The sequence below is a fragment of the Panthera leo genome, chromosome F3 (genome assembly GCF_018350215.1).
Source record: "Panthera leo isolate Ple1 chromosome F3, P.leo_Ple1_pat1.1, whole genome shotgun sequence".
NCBI classification, from domain to species: domain Eukaryota; kingdom Metazoa; phylum Chordata; class Mammalia; order Carnivora; family Felidae; genus Panthera; species Panthera leo.
In genome coordinates this window covers 4,501,831-4,518,528 of record NC_056696.1, presented here as the reverse complement: position 1 = coordinate 4,518,528, position 16,698 = coordinate 4,501,831, and the positions used below count along the sequence as shown (strand labels likewise).

Below are 16,698 nucleotides of genomic sequence, written 5' to 3'. Positions count from 1 at the left end.
TCTGTGATCCACAGAATGGTTTTAACACCATCCACCAGACTACTTGCCATGAATGTGGGACTGGCCAGTCACTGGCCAATCATCAATACCCTCCCATGAGTGTAGACCCTTGGTTTCATATCAATCGTTGTTAACATAAGAGAGTCTGTTCTAGTGCATTACTTGTAAAACTAAGTTCTGACTGAGCAAAGAGCAGGAAGGCAAGGCTGAGACCACAGTTACCAGCTCTCTGTGTTGTGGCCCCATGGGACCTGATTGACTTCCAGAAGGCCCGCATCTGTGACGAGGCATTTTGTTTCAAGGGTTTACAAGCTAGTCTGTAAAATTTGGATAGATTTGGACTGGATGGAAGGGACTCACAGCTAGAATTAGTGAAAATCCTGAGTTAAAGAATGTTTTAAAAGTCACTATATTGCTTTCAATTACGGAGAGTAATAGCTATTTTATTTTTTTATTTTATCTTTTAAGTTAACTCCATTTTAAGTACAGTTGACACACATGTTACATTAGCTTCAGGTATACAACACAGTGGTTCCACAACTCTATACATTATGCTGTGTTCATCACGAGCATAGCCGCCACCTGTCCCGATACATGACTATCACATCACTGATGGTATTCCTGGTTCTGTCCCTTTTATTCCCGGGATTTATTCATTCCATTACTGGAAGCCTGCATCTCCCACTTCTCTCTGCCTACTTTGCTCATTCCCTACACCCTCTCCCCTTTGGCAACCATCAGTTTGTTCTCTGTATTTATAGGTCTGACTCTGCTTTTCGTTTGTTCATGTAGGTTTTTTAAAGATTCTACCAGAAGTGAAATCATATGGTATTTGTCTTTCTCAGTCTGACTTACTACACTTAGCATAGGGTGCATCCGTGTTGTCTCAAATGGCACAATCTCATCCTATTTTATGTGTAATATGTCATTATGTGTATACATACTTACATATAGAGGAACCTCCATACTGACTTGCAACTTACATTCCCACCAAGAGTGTATGAGAGAGTCTTTTCTTCCACATCCTCACCAACCCTTGCTGTTTCTCACCTTTTTCATTTTAGCCATCCTGACAGGTGTGAGCTGATACCTTATTGTGGTTTTGATCTGCATTTCCCTGATGATGAGTGATGCTGAACATTTTTTCATGTGTCTGCCCGTCATCTGAATGTCTTCATTGGAAAACTGTCTATTCAGGTCTTCTAACCATTTTGTAATCAGGCTGTGTTTGCTGTTGAGTTGTAGGAGTTCTTGGTATATTTTGGAAACTAACTCCTTATTGGATATATCACTTGCAAGTATCTTCTCCCATTCAGTAGGTTATCTTTTTGTTTTGGTGATGGTTTCCTTTTCTGTGCAAAAGCTTTTATTTTCAGACAACATGATACTATACATAGACAATGCTAAAGATGGCACCAAAAAACTACTAGATGTAATAAATGAATACAGTAAAGTTGCAAGAAACAAAAATTAATACCCAGAAATTGGTAGCCTTTCTATACACTAATGATAAAGTAGCAGAAAAAGAAATTAGGAAAATAACACAATTTACAATTGCACCAAAAAATAAATAAATAAAATACCTAGGAAAAAACTTAATGAAAGAAGTGAAAGATCCATATTCCAGAAACTATAAAACACTAATGAAAAAAACTGAAGATGATGCAAACAAATGGAAAGGTATTCCATGCTCGTGAACTGGAAGAATTAATATTGTTAAAATGTCAATATTATTCAAAGCAGTCCACATATTTAATGCAATCCCTAACAAAATCCTAACAGCATTTTTCACAAAGTAGAAGAAATGATACTAAAATGTGTAAGGAGTCACAAAAGACCCTGAACAGCCAAAGCAATCTGAAGAAGAACAAAGCTGGAAATGTCACAGTCCCAGATTTCAAGACATACAACAAAGCTATAGTAATCAAAATAGTACGGTACTGGCACAAAAATGACACATAGATTAATGGAACTGAACAGAGAGACCAGAAATAAACCAACAATTATATGTTCAATTAATCTATGACAATCAATATATACATCAATAAATGGTTCTGAGAAAAGTGGACAGCTACATGTAAAAAAATGAAACCGGACCACTGTCTTACAACCATACACAAAAATAAGCTCAAAATGGATGAAAGACCTAAATGTGAGACCTGAAACCATAAAACTCCTAGAAGGGAACCCAGGCAGTAATTTCTCTGACATTGGCCATAGCAATACTCTTCTAGATAGGTCTCCTAAGGCAAGGAAAACAAAAGCAAAAATAAACTTTTGGGACTAAGGGAGCTATTTTAAAGCAAGATATAAACATGCACATTTGGAGAATGGAGTCCTCACCATCTGGTAACAGTGGCTTCAAACAGGAGCCCCAGGATAAAACACTGGGTTGAATGTTAATGTGCTCACATCAGTGGTTTATTTATTTATTTATTATTATTAATTATTATTATTATTATTATTATTATTATTATTACTATTTTCTTTCTAGAAAAGTCAGGCATTATAAGAAGCCCAGATGTGAAACTTAGAATAAAAACCAGAGGAAGAATAAACAGAGGTCTGTAAAACTTAGATAATATGTAAGTAATTAACTATTAGAATCACAGAAACTATAAGAATCAATAAATATGTACTATTTTAAGCCAGTAAGTTGGTGGCAGTTTGTCACTCAAAACAGAAAGTTAATACGGACAGAGGAAATACTTTGGTTGAAAAGAAAAAACTTAATGCACCCAACAAAGCTGGCTTTTTCAGAACACAAGTGCTAGGCACGCTGCCTGTCTGTGGTCCAGGCCATATAACCAACCACCTCTTTGTTGAACCCTTCCTAACGCCGTGTTAGCCCAGCATCTCCAGGCCCTGAAGTGTTGCTGCATGTGGATCACAGGCTTCACGAACGTCCCCCTAAGAGCACTCCAGGAAGTAAGTTACTGTACTTTCAAGCCAGAGCCCTATTCCCTCCTCAGGAGACACACACTCTTCTCGGCTCTAGAGGCTCCAGCAGACCCAGTTCACAACAATCCCAAAAAGAGGTTAAAACCCAGATGGGAGACCATAGTAACCAGTCCTTACGTGCATGGAGCTCTAGTCTACACCTAAAGAAGTGTGCTGCAAAACAGAGGCAGGTTCTCAACTTCTGCATTACATTCAACATTAAACTCAAATATGCAGAAGAGTGAGCAAACATGCACTATGGAGAGAAAAAAGGGTGGTATCATGGAAAAAGAACAATGCAGGAAGTAGGAAGCGTTTTGTTGGCAACAGCCCTGGCCACAACGCATCACACAGCCTCCCATCAAACGAGGGGCTTATGACCCTTCAGACATCTTCCAGGTGTAACAGTCCATTATTCTCCAGTCTCAGCATAACAATCTTTAATTCAATAGTTACAACAAGTAACAAGGAGCCGCTATCTTGGGAGGCGGTGGGGGAAGGGGGGAGATAAACTAAGGCATCAAGGAAACAACTTATTCTATCTGCTAAGAATACTTATTCTCAGTAACCAAGATTAGCCTGCAGGACTCCGAGTTTTAACACACACTGTTGTTTTTAGCATTTGGGAGCCTAGTTTTATAAATGTCAACCGCATACATCTAGGTTGCAAAGAAAAGTCCATTCCAATTCTCTAAGATAACCTGCAGCTATTCTATATATATTCCTTTGTTATTCTACTCATAGTGCCCAGAAGTAATCATTCCATGCCCAGTTTCTTATTATAAATATAACTCTGTGAAATATGGACATTTTATATGCAAGCTATGACTAGCAGTAGTTTATCTTTATGGCTAGCCAGCAAAAAAAAAAAAGGGGGGGGGGGGGATAAATTAAAATACTCTGTTATAAAAAGCTTACCAAGTAAGTAAGATCAAAGAAAGGCACACCATATTTCCAGGCTGCTTCTAGCCTTTGCCAACACAAAATCATCGGTAAGGAAAAGAAGTTTGGCTGAAAGTCCTACGCTGCCATGTCAGAGAACAGGCAGCTAAACCGCCTCCTTTTCTTCGTTTACCTTCTGTCACTGACAGTCTTTATCATCCAGTAACAATGGTTACAGATTGTTACCCAAACTTTTGGCAATTCTTTTCTATAGCTTGAAATAAAAATGATCACATTCGGACTACACATTTCAGTTTCTCTTCTCATTGTACTTTACAGAGAAGCAAAATCTAGCATGCTTGCAATTTAAGCTGGTCTTGAACTGACCCCTGCTGGCCTCCTCTCTTCTGTTTCTGCATTTATCACAGAGCACAACACCTAATCGCATCCTATAGTTGAACCTGTACTTGATCAGTCTGTCATAGCAAAAACATGACATAGGAAAGAGACAGTTTGTCCTACCATTGGAAATGGAAGGATGCCTCCCTCCCTCAGAGCTTTGGCTATTACATTTGCAAAACCTAGCAAGTAAAATCACACTAATATTCCACAGAAGTGTTTCCTAGAGGCTACCTATATATTCTACAAATGAATTCAATCAACAAAGATTTCTGAAAGACCACAGAGAAGCAAAGATACTCAGAATTACATCACCTGCCCTCCAAGAATTCCCAGGCACTCACAAGTCCTTGAAAAAGATACATTTCAGAATTCAACTCTGGCTCACGACTGGGGACTGGAAAGGTCAGAAGGAAACAGGGCTACCATAAAAAGTGATGGCATATCCTGCCTCCTGGGCCTCAATTCACTTGAGATTCTTTAATAAACCAGCACGGAAATTTGATCTATTTTTTTTTTTAATATATTTTTTAAAGTTTATTTTTCAGAGAGAAAGTATAAGCAGGGGAGGGGCAGAGAGAGAGGGAGAGAGAGAATCTTAAGCAGGCTCCGAGTTGTCAGCACAGGGCCCAACACGGGGCTTGAACTCATCGACCATGAGATCATGGCCTGAGCCGAAGTCAGACACTTAACCAACTGAGCCACCCCAGTGCCCTGTATCTCTTCCATTTTTATGAACCCACTGTACTTCATGAATAATAACAGCGGCCATTTATTGATGATCTACTATGTATCTGGCACTATGGCTTGGTGCTTTCCAGACACGATCATATTTACCCCACTTGATAATTCTAGGAGATAGGTATTTTTTTTTGCTTAGTTCATGGATCAGGAAAGCTCTATTCTAACACTGATCATAGCACACTCCAATGTTTTTCTTCTAAACAGACGTTTCTCCTCTATAAGAGAGTGAGTGTCTTAGGAATAGGGGATTACACCATTGCCATCTTTATATCCCTAAAACCCAGCACATCCCCAGGAACTGGCCCATATCAGGCACTCAAAACCTGCCAGCAGAATACATGAATGGACATATTATTGAGTGAACATGCCTTCTAACTGCATACGATGTGCACGATCTGTGCTCAAGCACTGAGAAAGGAGTGGAGGGAAAAAAAGACAGAGGTTTGATTCCCGAACACAGACATTCATATTTAACTATGTCAAGAAAAGAAGCCTCCAGATATGAGTAAACAGAATGCTATGGAAATGTGACTTAACATTAGTCAGTTAAAAAGCAAATAGGAAGAGGACTTCTACATCAGAGGATGATGACACACACAGGTCCTGGACTTTACTAGAACCTGAAACCAATTAAGAGAAAAAGAAGAAAAGCAAAGAAAATCATGAAAACAAACACAGGGTAGAAATCCAAAAAATTTTTTATGTTCCCAAAAAAGCTAATGCATTTTTTCTCTTCCTTCCTTCTCCTCATTTCTCAGCATCTCTTTCCTTCCTTACCACTCCAGACAGATGAAGATAAATGATGTACAGTAGTTAAACTTCTTTGTTTGGTTACAAATGATCTTTTGTATCAACATTACTGTTATGTAAGCACTTTTAATATTGCTTCTAGCAGATGAGACTTCTGCTTCAACATATGTTATGGGGAAATGGTAAAAATGTATACATGACTGAAATAACTAAACAGTCCACACAAAAAAAAATGCCTAGAAAATATTGTAAATAAATCTGATTCACTGTGGTTGTTAAATAAGGTAAAACTGAAGATCCAACCCCTCTCCCCAAACCAGAATGAATAACCCCTGAGTCTCAGGACTATCAATACTTTCCATGGCTTCCTACCCTACACACCACTGCTCCAAATCATTCCTTAAAAGAGACTGGAGTGAACCTCCTCTTTCGGCATCATCCCCGGCACAGGAGAGCAGGAATCAGGCGAAATCGGGTTCCCCTGTTCAACAATGGTCACCTGAAAAACCTGAAGTTTACCGAGGAAACATGTAGAAAATAAAGCAATGGTCGTTTCTGGGCTCTGGGTTCAGACTGCAATAGTAATCTTAGCCAAGCCGCCTACCTTTCTAAATCAAATAGAGTAAGATAGACTGGATTGTAAAACCAAGCTCTCCCATGCAAAGGGCTTAGCATGCTGCCTGGAACATCAGTGTTGAATAAATACAACCCCATATGACCTCCCTCCTAAAGTCTTGTCCTCAACCCTCAGTCTCAACAGATAGGCGCTCAGAACACTTACTCTAGCAGGACTTGAACTTTCCATATGTTAAATGAGTCCATCCTGCCTTCTCTCCTTCCTTTCCCTTTCCTGCCAATAATCAACACGACAGGAAAGTTCCCTTGCTCATGTATAAAGGAAGCTCCTGTTCATATATGCTTGTGTACTTGGATATGTCTTATTTTGGTAACTGGCCAATACGGGTCAAATCTCAAATACTCTCGTCCACTGGTCCCTTAATGACACCTGCTTCTATGGACCAGAAAAAATCTAAGTGCCATACCCATAACGTCAAAAGCACAAGACTGTGCACAGAAGTTACAGCCCTCACGGAAATCTTCCAGGATCCCTGCTTGCTGCATCTTTAGAATTTATACCTCCCACTCTTCACATCACCCCGTCATAAACAAAGACCACAGCCCATTGCAGATTTCAGACCCCATACCAGTTGTGACCTACACGCAACCTGCAGACATGCCGTCTGGAACAGTCCAGCTTCCAACAACTGATTAAATAAATAACAAAAGGAGGTGTTTGCATCCAATTAAGTTTACATTTCACACATCAATATTTGAGTAAAACAGCAAACCAACTGATGTAAAAATTAAACATTATAAATTGCTCTGGGAAAAAAAAAAGACTACGAATATTTCTTAGAAATGAAATTTTGCTACGAGATGTGTCCCGCGTCCCCCCCCCAGCCCCACGCACATCCTGGCAGCCAGTGTGCAATGGCGGTGAGCGCTGCACAGGGCTCCGCGGGCTGTTACACTCGGATTTCCCAGCAGGCCAGCACTGCAGCACTTCTGCATCTGGCATCTGGCTCCGTGTGGCAGAGCAGAACAAAGGAAGCGGCAGGTTCGGGGCGGGGTCTTTGAGCTTTCCTGTGACCACCTGCGACACTTAGACACTTACCTTCCCGGGGCCACGTGGTCTACAAGGTGAATTCTCCCCATATCAGGAGAAATTTCCGTCCTCTGAGGTCTCGGCATCTAAAGCTGAGCCTCCACCCCACGAGAAGCTTCATGAAGGACGACAGATAATAAAACCTTGCCTTCTGGCACTTGCCAGAACTTGTCTTTAACGTGACAATCACAAACCCTGCTCCCATCAATGCCTCCTGCAAGCAAATATTTTCCACAGGTTTGGGAAGTCCAAGTGTATATAAAAGTTGCCTTACAAATTAAACTAATCTCCCAAGTTGCCACTCTGGGTGACTTCTGAGGACGGCACCGGGCTGACAAACGTTCAGGGCTCACGTTCTGAGAGAATTAGTGCCCATTTTCTATCAACTCCTTGAACGTCTGAAACAAAATCTTTATTTCAGAAATTCGTATGTAGTACTTAATAGTTTACCAATACAACTGGGAATACAAGACCCCACTTTTGTTCATCTTTTGCCTCTTAAATGTTTGATAATCAGACTTTTTGAATTCCAAATCCAAATGGAAACATTTTCTCCCATTGACTTTCTTTATAAAATTGGAGTTGTATATCTTTACAAAATATTTGACCCTAAGACATAGATAATAAAATCTATGGTAACAATCATTTTAGAACTTCATGAATATTAACTGGTTAGAAAATATTAATAAAGGCAATTTCCAAAAGTCTGATATTTAAAGTCCAAAGCTGTTCTGAACTTAAGATATATTTTCTCATATAAATGGTGTTTTGAATAATGATTAGGTCAGATGAGCTAAAGATTTCATTTTACAGTTTCATTACAAGTTTAAAAGCTTTTCTAGTAGAAGCTCATGACTCTCATCACTATTTAATAGTTTGTATTTTCTAAAAATACATTTGCCATTTTATCTCTTAAGTCAAGATGCCAGAAGAACTTAGCTTCATATGCAAACAGGGCTAAGTGAAATAGACTGGTTCAAATTCCAGTCCCATCATTTGCTAAGCGACCTTGGGCAAGTTGTACTAAACCTTTCTGCCTCAGTTATCACCCCTCTAAGATGGGGACAACAGGAAGTTGGGGGACTATCATTCTTGAAATATATTAATTAGATTTGCTTTTGCGTGTTTCCTTATACTTGACTCTGCCTCTGTTGTCAAAGGCATCCATTTGCCCAAGGGATTTTTAAGTTTGTTGAAAGACAACTACAAAGGGAAAGGATTGATACTAAGTTTTGACACTCGGAAATCATTGTTTTAAAGCAACAGCAAGACAACATTCTTAAAAGCCAAGTCTTATAAGAGAAAATGTGTTTTCTAAATCCCTTAAGCATTTGTTTTAACAATTAAGGATGAGGTAGTTATAAAAACCTCAGCACTGGCAGTGACCTGCCTCTCTGAGCCTACCTGAACACCAGGAATACCAGGATCACCTGGGAAGCCTCTGGAGCCTTCTACTGCCTGACCCCACCCCCAGACATTTTGATTGGTCTGGGATGAGGTAACTTTTTAAAAGCACCATTAGGTGATTATAATGTATAGCCTGGATTTAGAATAAGCTCTAAGAGAAGCCTCCCATTTGGTTCAAAACCTTGACCAACACAGAACAGGAAGCAAAACTCAGCGAAGGCCTCCTCTAGCCCCCTACAGCCATGCACGTACAGTGTAACGTGCCCGGGACCCTGAACTTCTCTGCAACCCAGTGGGTCATGTGGACACAGGGACAGGATGGATGGAAGCAGAAGACCAAGGCCAGGGTGGAGTGATCACAAGAGCAGAGGCTTAGGCCAGTTCAGGGACCAGACTAGATAAACCACCTGGCACGGAAATAAGAAAGGACCAGAGGACAGATTTGTTCCCAGAGAAAATGCAAAGGGTTGAGCATTTACCTAAAAGAAGCTGAGCTACACAAGAGAAACAGTTGAAACCAGAAGGAAGAGAGGCACCATCAGTTGGCAAGTCTGTCCCAGTGCTGCACATTCTTTCCCTTAACCCACCCCCAGTCCCGACCGAGGTGGAGGCTTAGGAGGAAAAGTAACTCAGTTATAGAATATGAAGAAGTCACTGTTACAAAGAACAAACTGATGGGGGCGCCTGGGTGGCTCAGTTGGTTAAGTATCCGACCTTCAGCTCAGGTCATGATCTCACCGTCTGTGAGTCTGAGCCCTACATCGGGCTCTGTGCCGAAAGCTTGGAGCCTGCTTCAGATTCTGTGTCTCCCTCTCTCTCTGCCCTTCCCCTGCTCACGCTCTGTCTCTGTCTCTCAAAAATAAATAAACGTTAAAAATTTTTTTTTTAAATCAAAGAATAAACTGATGGTCACCAGAGGGGACAGGGTTGGGGGGATGGGCAGAGTGGGTGAAGGGGAGTGGGTGAAGCAGACTTCCAGTTACGGGAAGAACAAGTCATGAGGACAGAAGGCACAGCATAGGGAATACAATCGATGGTATCATAACAGCATTGTGTGGTGACACCGTAGCTGCACTCGTGGTGAGAACAGCGTAATACAGGGTTGTTGAATCCCTATGTCGTATATACCTGAAACCGATCTAACACCTTGTGTCAACGATATTTCAACTAAAAAAAATTTTTAAACAAGCCATTGTTATGAAAACTATCCAAAACATGGAAAAAGCCACATGCCCTTGCAATGTCATATGAGGTACCATTTAACAGGCTTGCCCAAGGTTTAATTCTCTAGAGCAATGTCCCTGGTTTGACTGTGTTATTTATTATCCCATTAGAGTGTAGACATGTAGAACCACAGGTTAACTTGTAGGTTCCTGGCCCACAGAAAGGATAACCCTAAAAGTTGTGGATTTACTGCCTGCAGAACATTGCCAGCTTTGCCTCTCCAACCTAGCGGTCTTACTCCAACATTGTTTTTTAATGCCGAAACACTCTTGGAGCCATCATTAATCCTTACCAGTTTCCTTGTTAATAAGTTAATAAATCACGGACACATTACAGTCTGTATTTCTATGAAAGCCAAGTTCTAACATTCGGAAAATTATATTTTAATAGTATATTTTCTTTGCAGACTTAATAGTGCATATAAATCTGTCACCCACTGACAATGATCACAAGTGGATATTTTACAAGATAATTCAAGTAAAGTACTTAGCACAGTGCACAGTACATAGTACATGCTCAGTCAACATGTTATTATTCATAGCTGCTGATGGCAAAAGGAGATTTTACCCAAGCCCTGGCAGTAGCCCTGAATTCACCAACAGGGGTCCACAGCAGTAACTGACGGCAACCCAGATCAGTAGTCACACACATTTGCAAATATTACGAATACAGGGAGCCACTCTGCTCAAAATAATTCCCAAATGATTGGTGCAGATGGTGACAGTCACTTGTTTATTTATCACAATGTGTGTGATTTCTCTCCTGTGTGGAGAAAACAACCCTAACTCAGCAATGCTAAGTACAAGGCTCTGAAAGAAGCCATCTCCTCAGTGACCGAGTGTGGTCCTCCACAGCTTAAGGCATGTCTGGATGATGACATTCAAAACTCAGTGACTGATCCGGATTATGGGAGAAAAAGCAATGCAGCAAACTTAACTATATTAGCATGTGAGCAGAGAGGAAAGTAGTCAAGGGAGGGAGCCAAAGCTATCAAGAAAGAAAACATATGATTAATTTCTTAAGTTATCAGCTCCATGGGTATGATTCTTCTACAGGAAGTTTCTTTACAAATGAAGTGCTCCTGGAAAAACAGTAACTTGTCCAACCTTAAAACTGGGCTTATAGGAAACTTCACGGCTTGACTTTGACTCTAATTTAGAGCGTGAGAGTCTCAGACACATCAACACACTGCCAAGGCCATCACTACCTGGTGATCTTTCATTCAACTGCTTTTCTTTCAGTATCTGGAGGTCTGATTTCCTAGTATCAATAACAATACCATGATCGGCCAAAAAAAAGTAAAAGCGCAAACGCCTCACAAAATGAAGAGAAAAAAGTATTTCTTCTTTTTCTCACTCTCTCTCCCCTTGCACAGAGAAGAAAAATCTAGCTTTATTCTGAAGCAAATACACATAATTATACACAGTTATCATAATCTCCTTCATCTCACCCACTCTATCACCTGTCTACTACAAAGCAGTTCAAAGTAATAATTAATAAACGAATCTGAGGTTATGTACTTCTTTTAAAACAGGCAATTTTAGACACTGTAAAATAAAGACCATTTGCTATCTTGTGATGGTACAATTAAATGAGATTTTAATTTGGGGCACCTGGGTGGCTCAGTCGGTTGAGCGTCCGACTTCAGCTCAGGTCATGATCTTGTGGTTCGTGAGTTCAAGCCCCGCATTGGGCTCTGTGCTGACAGCTTAGAGCCTGGAGCCTGCTTCAGATTCTGTCTCCCTCTCTCTCTCTTCCCCTCCCCTGCTCATGCTCTGTCTCTCTCTGTCTCAAAAATAAATAAAAACATTAAAAAAAAGTTTTTTTAATGAGATTTTAATTTAAGAAAAACAGAAAACACATAGGTTAATAAAGTGACTTCAATAAAAAGAAAAGAAAGATTCGAGAATACTGGCATCTCCATTACCTGCAGAATGCTGATGACTATATGGTCAAGATGAGCATCAGTTACAAATTATGTGTACAGCTTGCTAACAAATTAGGGAAATGTTCCCCTTTGGTTTCTTTCCTGACTACTTGTAAAATAATATTCACACACAAATTTGCAATTCAAATTTGATGTCTTATGAGTACATTTTGCAGATCATGCTCTGAGAAGGGAGAGAGTGTGCTAACAGTTGCACAGAAAGTATAATTTGCTGCTGGCTTTTAGCCAGAAACACGAAAGCAAATGTTTAGAGACCAGGAGGCATGTAAGCAAGCCCAGGGCATCTGGACTCCTCAGAACTGGTCACTGCTGTTTATATGTGGATCTCCAAGTACAGGGGCACATAAATTTGAAATTCATGCATTTAAAAATGTATTAATTTTATTTACAGAGGACAAAAAGGAAAGCAATTTGAAGGCCCTTTGAGAACATCTGTAACAACGCTGACAAAAAGTCCCAGTGATTTAAGCAACACTAATAACCATATGTCTGGACCTATGTTCAGCTGTAATTTACACATTAAGTATAAGCTTTTATTTTCATACTTGAGAAAACATGCCAAGTATTCAGTATTTATTATCATAGTTAACTTGCAGAATGAGAAAACTAATTACAATAGAAAGAAGAAAATATTGGTCTTGGGAAAAAAATAAATGTGATTTTCACACAGGTCGGTGGGTAAAGGAGTCACTGTTACCTCCCCAAACCAATCCAGAATGGCTGTATCTTAAACTTACTGTAAGTGTCACATATTAAAGGAGATATGATCACTATATGGGGCAAATATATTGCTCATAAAAATCCACTCCAACATACTAAGTCACTCCAGCACAGCACAATATAATTTTTGTAGGTCTACACTGCAATAAACCAGGTGACATAATGAAGGGCCTGACACAGTACAAGGTTTCCTCAAAGTACTGTCAGCAGGTACCATCAACCTACGACTTAAGAGCTTTCAGGGGGAAAAAGGCCATGCTGAAATAAAAGTCTTTGCAACATGGGCACCTGGGTGGCTCAGTCAGTTAAGCATCCGGCTTCAACTCAGGTCATGATCTCGCGGTTTGTGAGTTCGATCCTCGTGTCGAGCTCTATGCTGACAGCTCAGAGCCTGGAGCCTGCCTCAGATTCTGTCTCCCTCTTTCTCTGCCCCTCGCCTGCTCATGCTGTCTCTGTCTCTCAGAAATAAACGTTAAATAAAAAAGATTAAAGTCTTTGCAACAGAAAGCAACATAAGTTGCTGAGCAAATGGTGGAGGGAAATGCCTATTTTAAAAAAACATAAGGAAAAAAGTCAATAGCTAACTAGCTTCAAGAAAACAATTTTAGCTGACAGTAAGAGTTATGACTGAAAACGGAAGCACAAATTGAGAAAACCTGTAGAAAAAACCAAGGAGGACCACAAAGAGCAAGCATCAGAAGCTGCCACACCTGGGGGTCAACGCCTGTCCTTTTTACCGTATCTGTACCGCGGGAGCACTGAGGACAAACTAGATCATACGTGACGTCATTCTATGCATGCTGGGAATTATGAGGACAATTTGCAGGTCCCCATCAAGAGAGGACCATGAAGCATATCACCCCCTACAGAAAATTAATGGGTCTACAATCTGGTGGACAGTCTTCTCATGAGGGCCTGGCATCGGCAGGCCACTTCTGAGTGGTGTGCGTTGTGCAGTCTGTACAACAAATGGTTCCCTTCTTCTACCTTGTCTACGTGTACCTACGTAAACACCCGAGGGCACGTGGAGCTTTTAGAAGGCTATGCTTTAATGTAATGGTCAGTCTGCTTTTTATTAAGTTGTGATTTCTTTTAAGGCATTATCAGAAGGTGAGTGAAAAAACTAGGGGACTGTGACCTCAGAGTAGTGTTACACACACATCGTCACAGGCACGTGTGCATTCCAGGCCCTCCGACTGGTGAGACCACTGCACTAGCTTCTGCGGTTGGCCCCATGGGACAACCCACAACAGGCTCAACGGGCCATCGGGGGATTCAGGGTTACAGTCCTCTGCTCTCACCTTCTCGGACATCTTACTTCATCACTAACAACCCGGACCCCAACTTGTCTTTAAATTTGCATTACTGGCTCCCAAGCTTCTAACACATTACAACAACCAGTCAACCATCAACTTCCATTCCCCTTTCTAACTGCCATCCTACTCTGCTCACTCACAGCCGAATTTCCTTAGACGACCCAGCACTCCCCACTCTAACTAAGGTGACCTAGCAAAGCTCACTATAGAATTCTTTACTGAAAATGATGAGCACTTCAGTCCTCATCATAACTGACCTCTCCACAGCGGGAAACTGTTGACTTGCTTCTGGAAAGGTTTTCTCCCTTGGTTTCTACAACATCTTTCTCTCCACGGTGTCCTCCGACTTCGCTCCCTCTCAGTCGCCTTAGCTGGCTGCTTCTTCAGCCAGCTTCCTCCCCAGCCCTGTTCCACAGGGTTCCCTCCACATGCCCACCGTCTCCATTTCCACCCTCTCCCTGTATTATTCCCACTTCTGCAGTACCAGCTAGCCGCCAGCAATTCTGAGTCCTCACGTCTCGATTTCCTCCCCGCCAAATCTCTCTTGAGACTCAGTCTCAAATGTCCAGCTCCCTTCTGATTGCATCACCTGATGTCCCACCAGCACGAGTTCAGAACAGAACTTAGGATCCACACCAGCACTCCCTCTCCTCCGTTCCCCCTGCTGTCAGCGACTCTTGCTGGACCTGCTGTCTTTTTGAAGGGCGCTACCACCCCCTGCCTGGGTCTGCCAGGTTAGAGACATCCTCTCGGCCTCCGTTCTTCTGCCATCCACGTGGGCAGTCTCCAAGCACTAGCTATCCTGCCTCTCCACTGTCCTCACCCCCTTCCTCCTCCTATGGCTGCCCACCGCGGCCACCACGGCCACAGCCGCAAGCCCCAGGCCACACAGTTCCTCGATCCGATTGCTGCAGCAGCTTCCCAGCCTTAGCCTTAGTCCTGCTTTCTTCCAACCATCCTCCAGGCCTCTGTAGAAAGAGATTTCTAAAGTGCACATCAAACTCCCCAAATCCCACGGCTCTTGTCAAATTAAAAACCTGCAAATGGTTCTCCTTCAAGACAAGGTCCAACTCCTTGGCTCCTGCCTATCGTTCGCCTCTTTTCTAAGCAATTTCCTGCCTCCTGGCCATGTTCTGGCCATGCTCTGGCCGTACTGAATCGCTCAGTAGTTTCTCAGAGGCAACATCTTTTCTATCTGTGTGATGGCATATGCTGTCTCCTCTACTTAACAGCCCTTCTCCCAACCCTGTCGAGCTGCAAAGACTTACAGACTTGGCTAAGAGGCCCTGCCCCACCAATCACCATCCTAGACACTCACAGCCTGGGGGTGATGCCCTTCTGGTACACTGTGAGGGCAGGAGCCCCCTGTGTACAGTACACTTCATGTGACTGTGACAATCTTATTAGAGGAAATGAACCAACAGCAATAATCTTTATACGAAGATTGTAACCAAATATAAGTGGCTAGCACAAGAAGCACTCAACAACTGGACAATGAACAAATAACAATTTGCCTTGAAGTTTGCCCCTGAGATGCTAAGGTGTCTATGTCAAACTGTATTTATTCAGAGCTTCAGAGTAGTATGCCTCTTGCGGTCTCTTAATTACTAATAAAGTAGCAAAGAGTGGAATAGTCTCTAGGTCTTAATAACAAAGTTATTTGGTGATGACGTAAATGCTTAACAAAATATTATATATACTTGAACACATTCATGCACCTTCAAAAGAGCCTGACTACAAAAACTGCCAACCAGGCTGTCAGCTACAGAGACGGTCTTAGTCATCTCTGTGTGTACAGGGCCCTGGCACATAGTATTGGTTCAGTAAGGTCTGATGAAAGCCTGATGGATGAGTGACTATGAAGAAAATTATAGGGGCACCTGGGTGGCTCGGTCAGCTGAGCATCCAATTCTTGATTTCAGCTCAGGTCATGATCCCAGGGTCGTGGAATTGAGCCCCATGTCAGGCTCCGTGCTGAGTGTGGAGCCTGCTTACAATTCTCTCTCCTTCAGCCCCTCCCCTGCTTGCTCGCTCTCAAATTAAAATATATATATATATATATATATATATATATATATATATATATATATATATATATAAACAACTAGAGCCTACCTTCTGCAGAATTAGTGATTTCTCCTTTCTTGGCTAGTCTAGATCCAGCTCGTCTACAAATGAAATGGTCAGCCTTATCAAGGGCAAGCTACCACTTCCCAGAAGTATTCACTGCAGTATTCATTTATTCAACAAATATCCAGCGCCTACTATGTGCCAGCTACCATGGCAGGCACAAGAATTAGTGAGAAAGCACTGGAAACAGAGACAGACAACTCTGGTTCCAAGTCCACCTAGATATTTAGTAAGTTGTGTGATCTGAGCAAGCCAATTAAGCTCTCTGCCTATAAACATCTTCCTACATAAATTGAGAATAATATATTTATTTCACAGAGTTATTGTGGGGGCTAAATGAGGTAATACACAAACCCAATACAATGCATACATGTTATGTATGCATTTAACCTTCCTTCTCCACTGTAAATAAAAAGGAGTAATAAATATTTTACGTATTACTTTATTAAAACACGCTCATGAGACAAATAAGACAGGGACTAATACTCCCACCTACAATTTTTAGAAACAGTCCCAAAGACTAAGCAGTTTTCCCAAGACCACTCGTGCCGTTAGTAAATGGCAAAGTTCTT

At 41.4% G+C, this 16,698-nt stretch overlaps 1 protein-coding gene across 2 annotated transcripts in view; it reads right to left on the bottom strand.

Moving 5' to 3' along the window:
* The window catches only part of SMYD3 (SET and MYND domain containing 3), a 690,952-nt gene that overhangs the window by 458,237 nt on the left and 216,017 nt on the right, over positions 1–16,698 (bottom strand). The window lies entirely within an intron of this gene.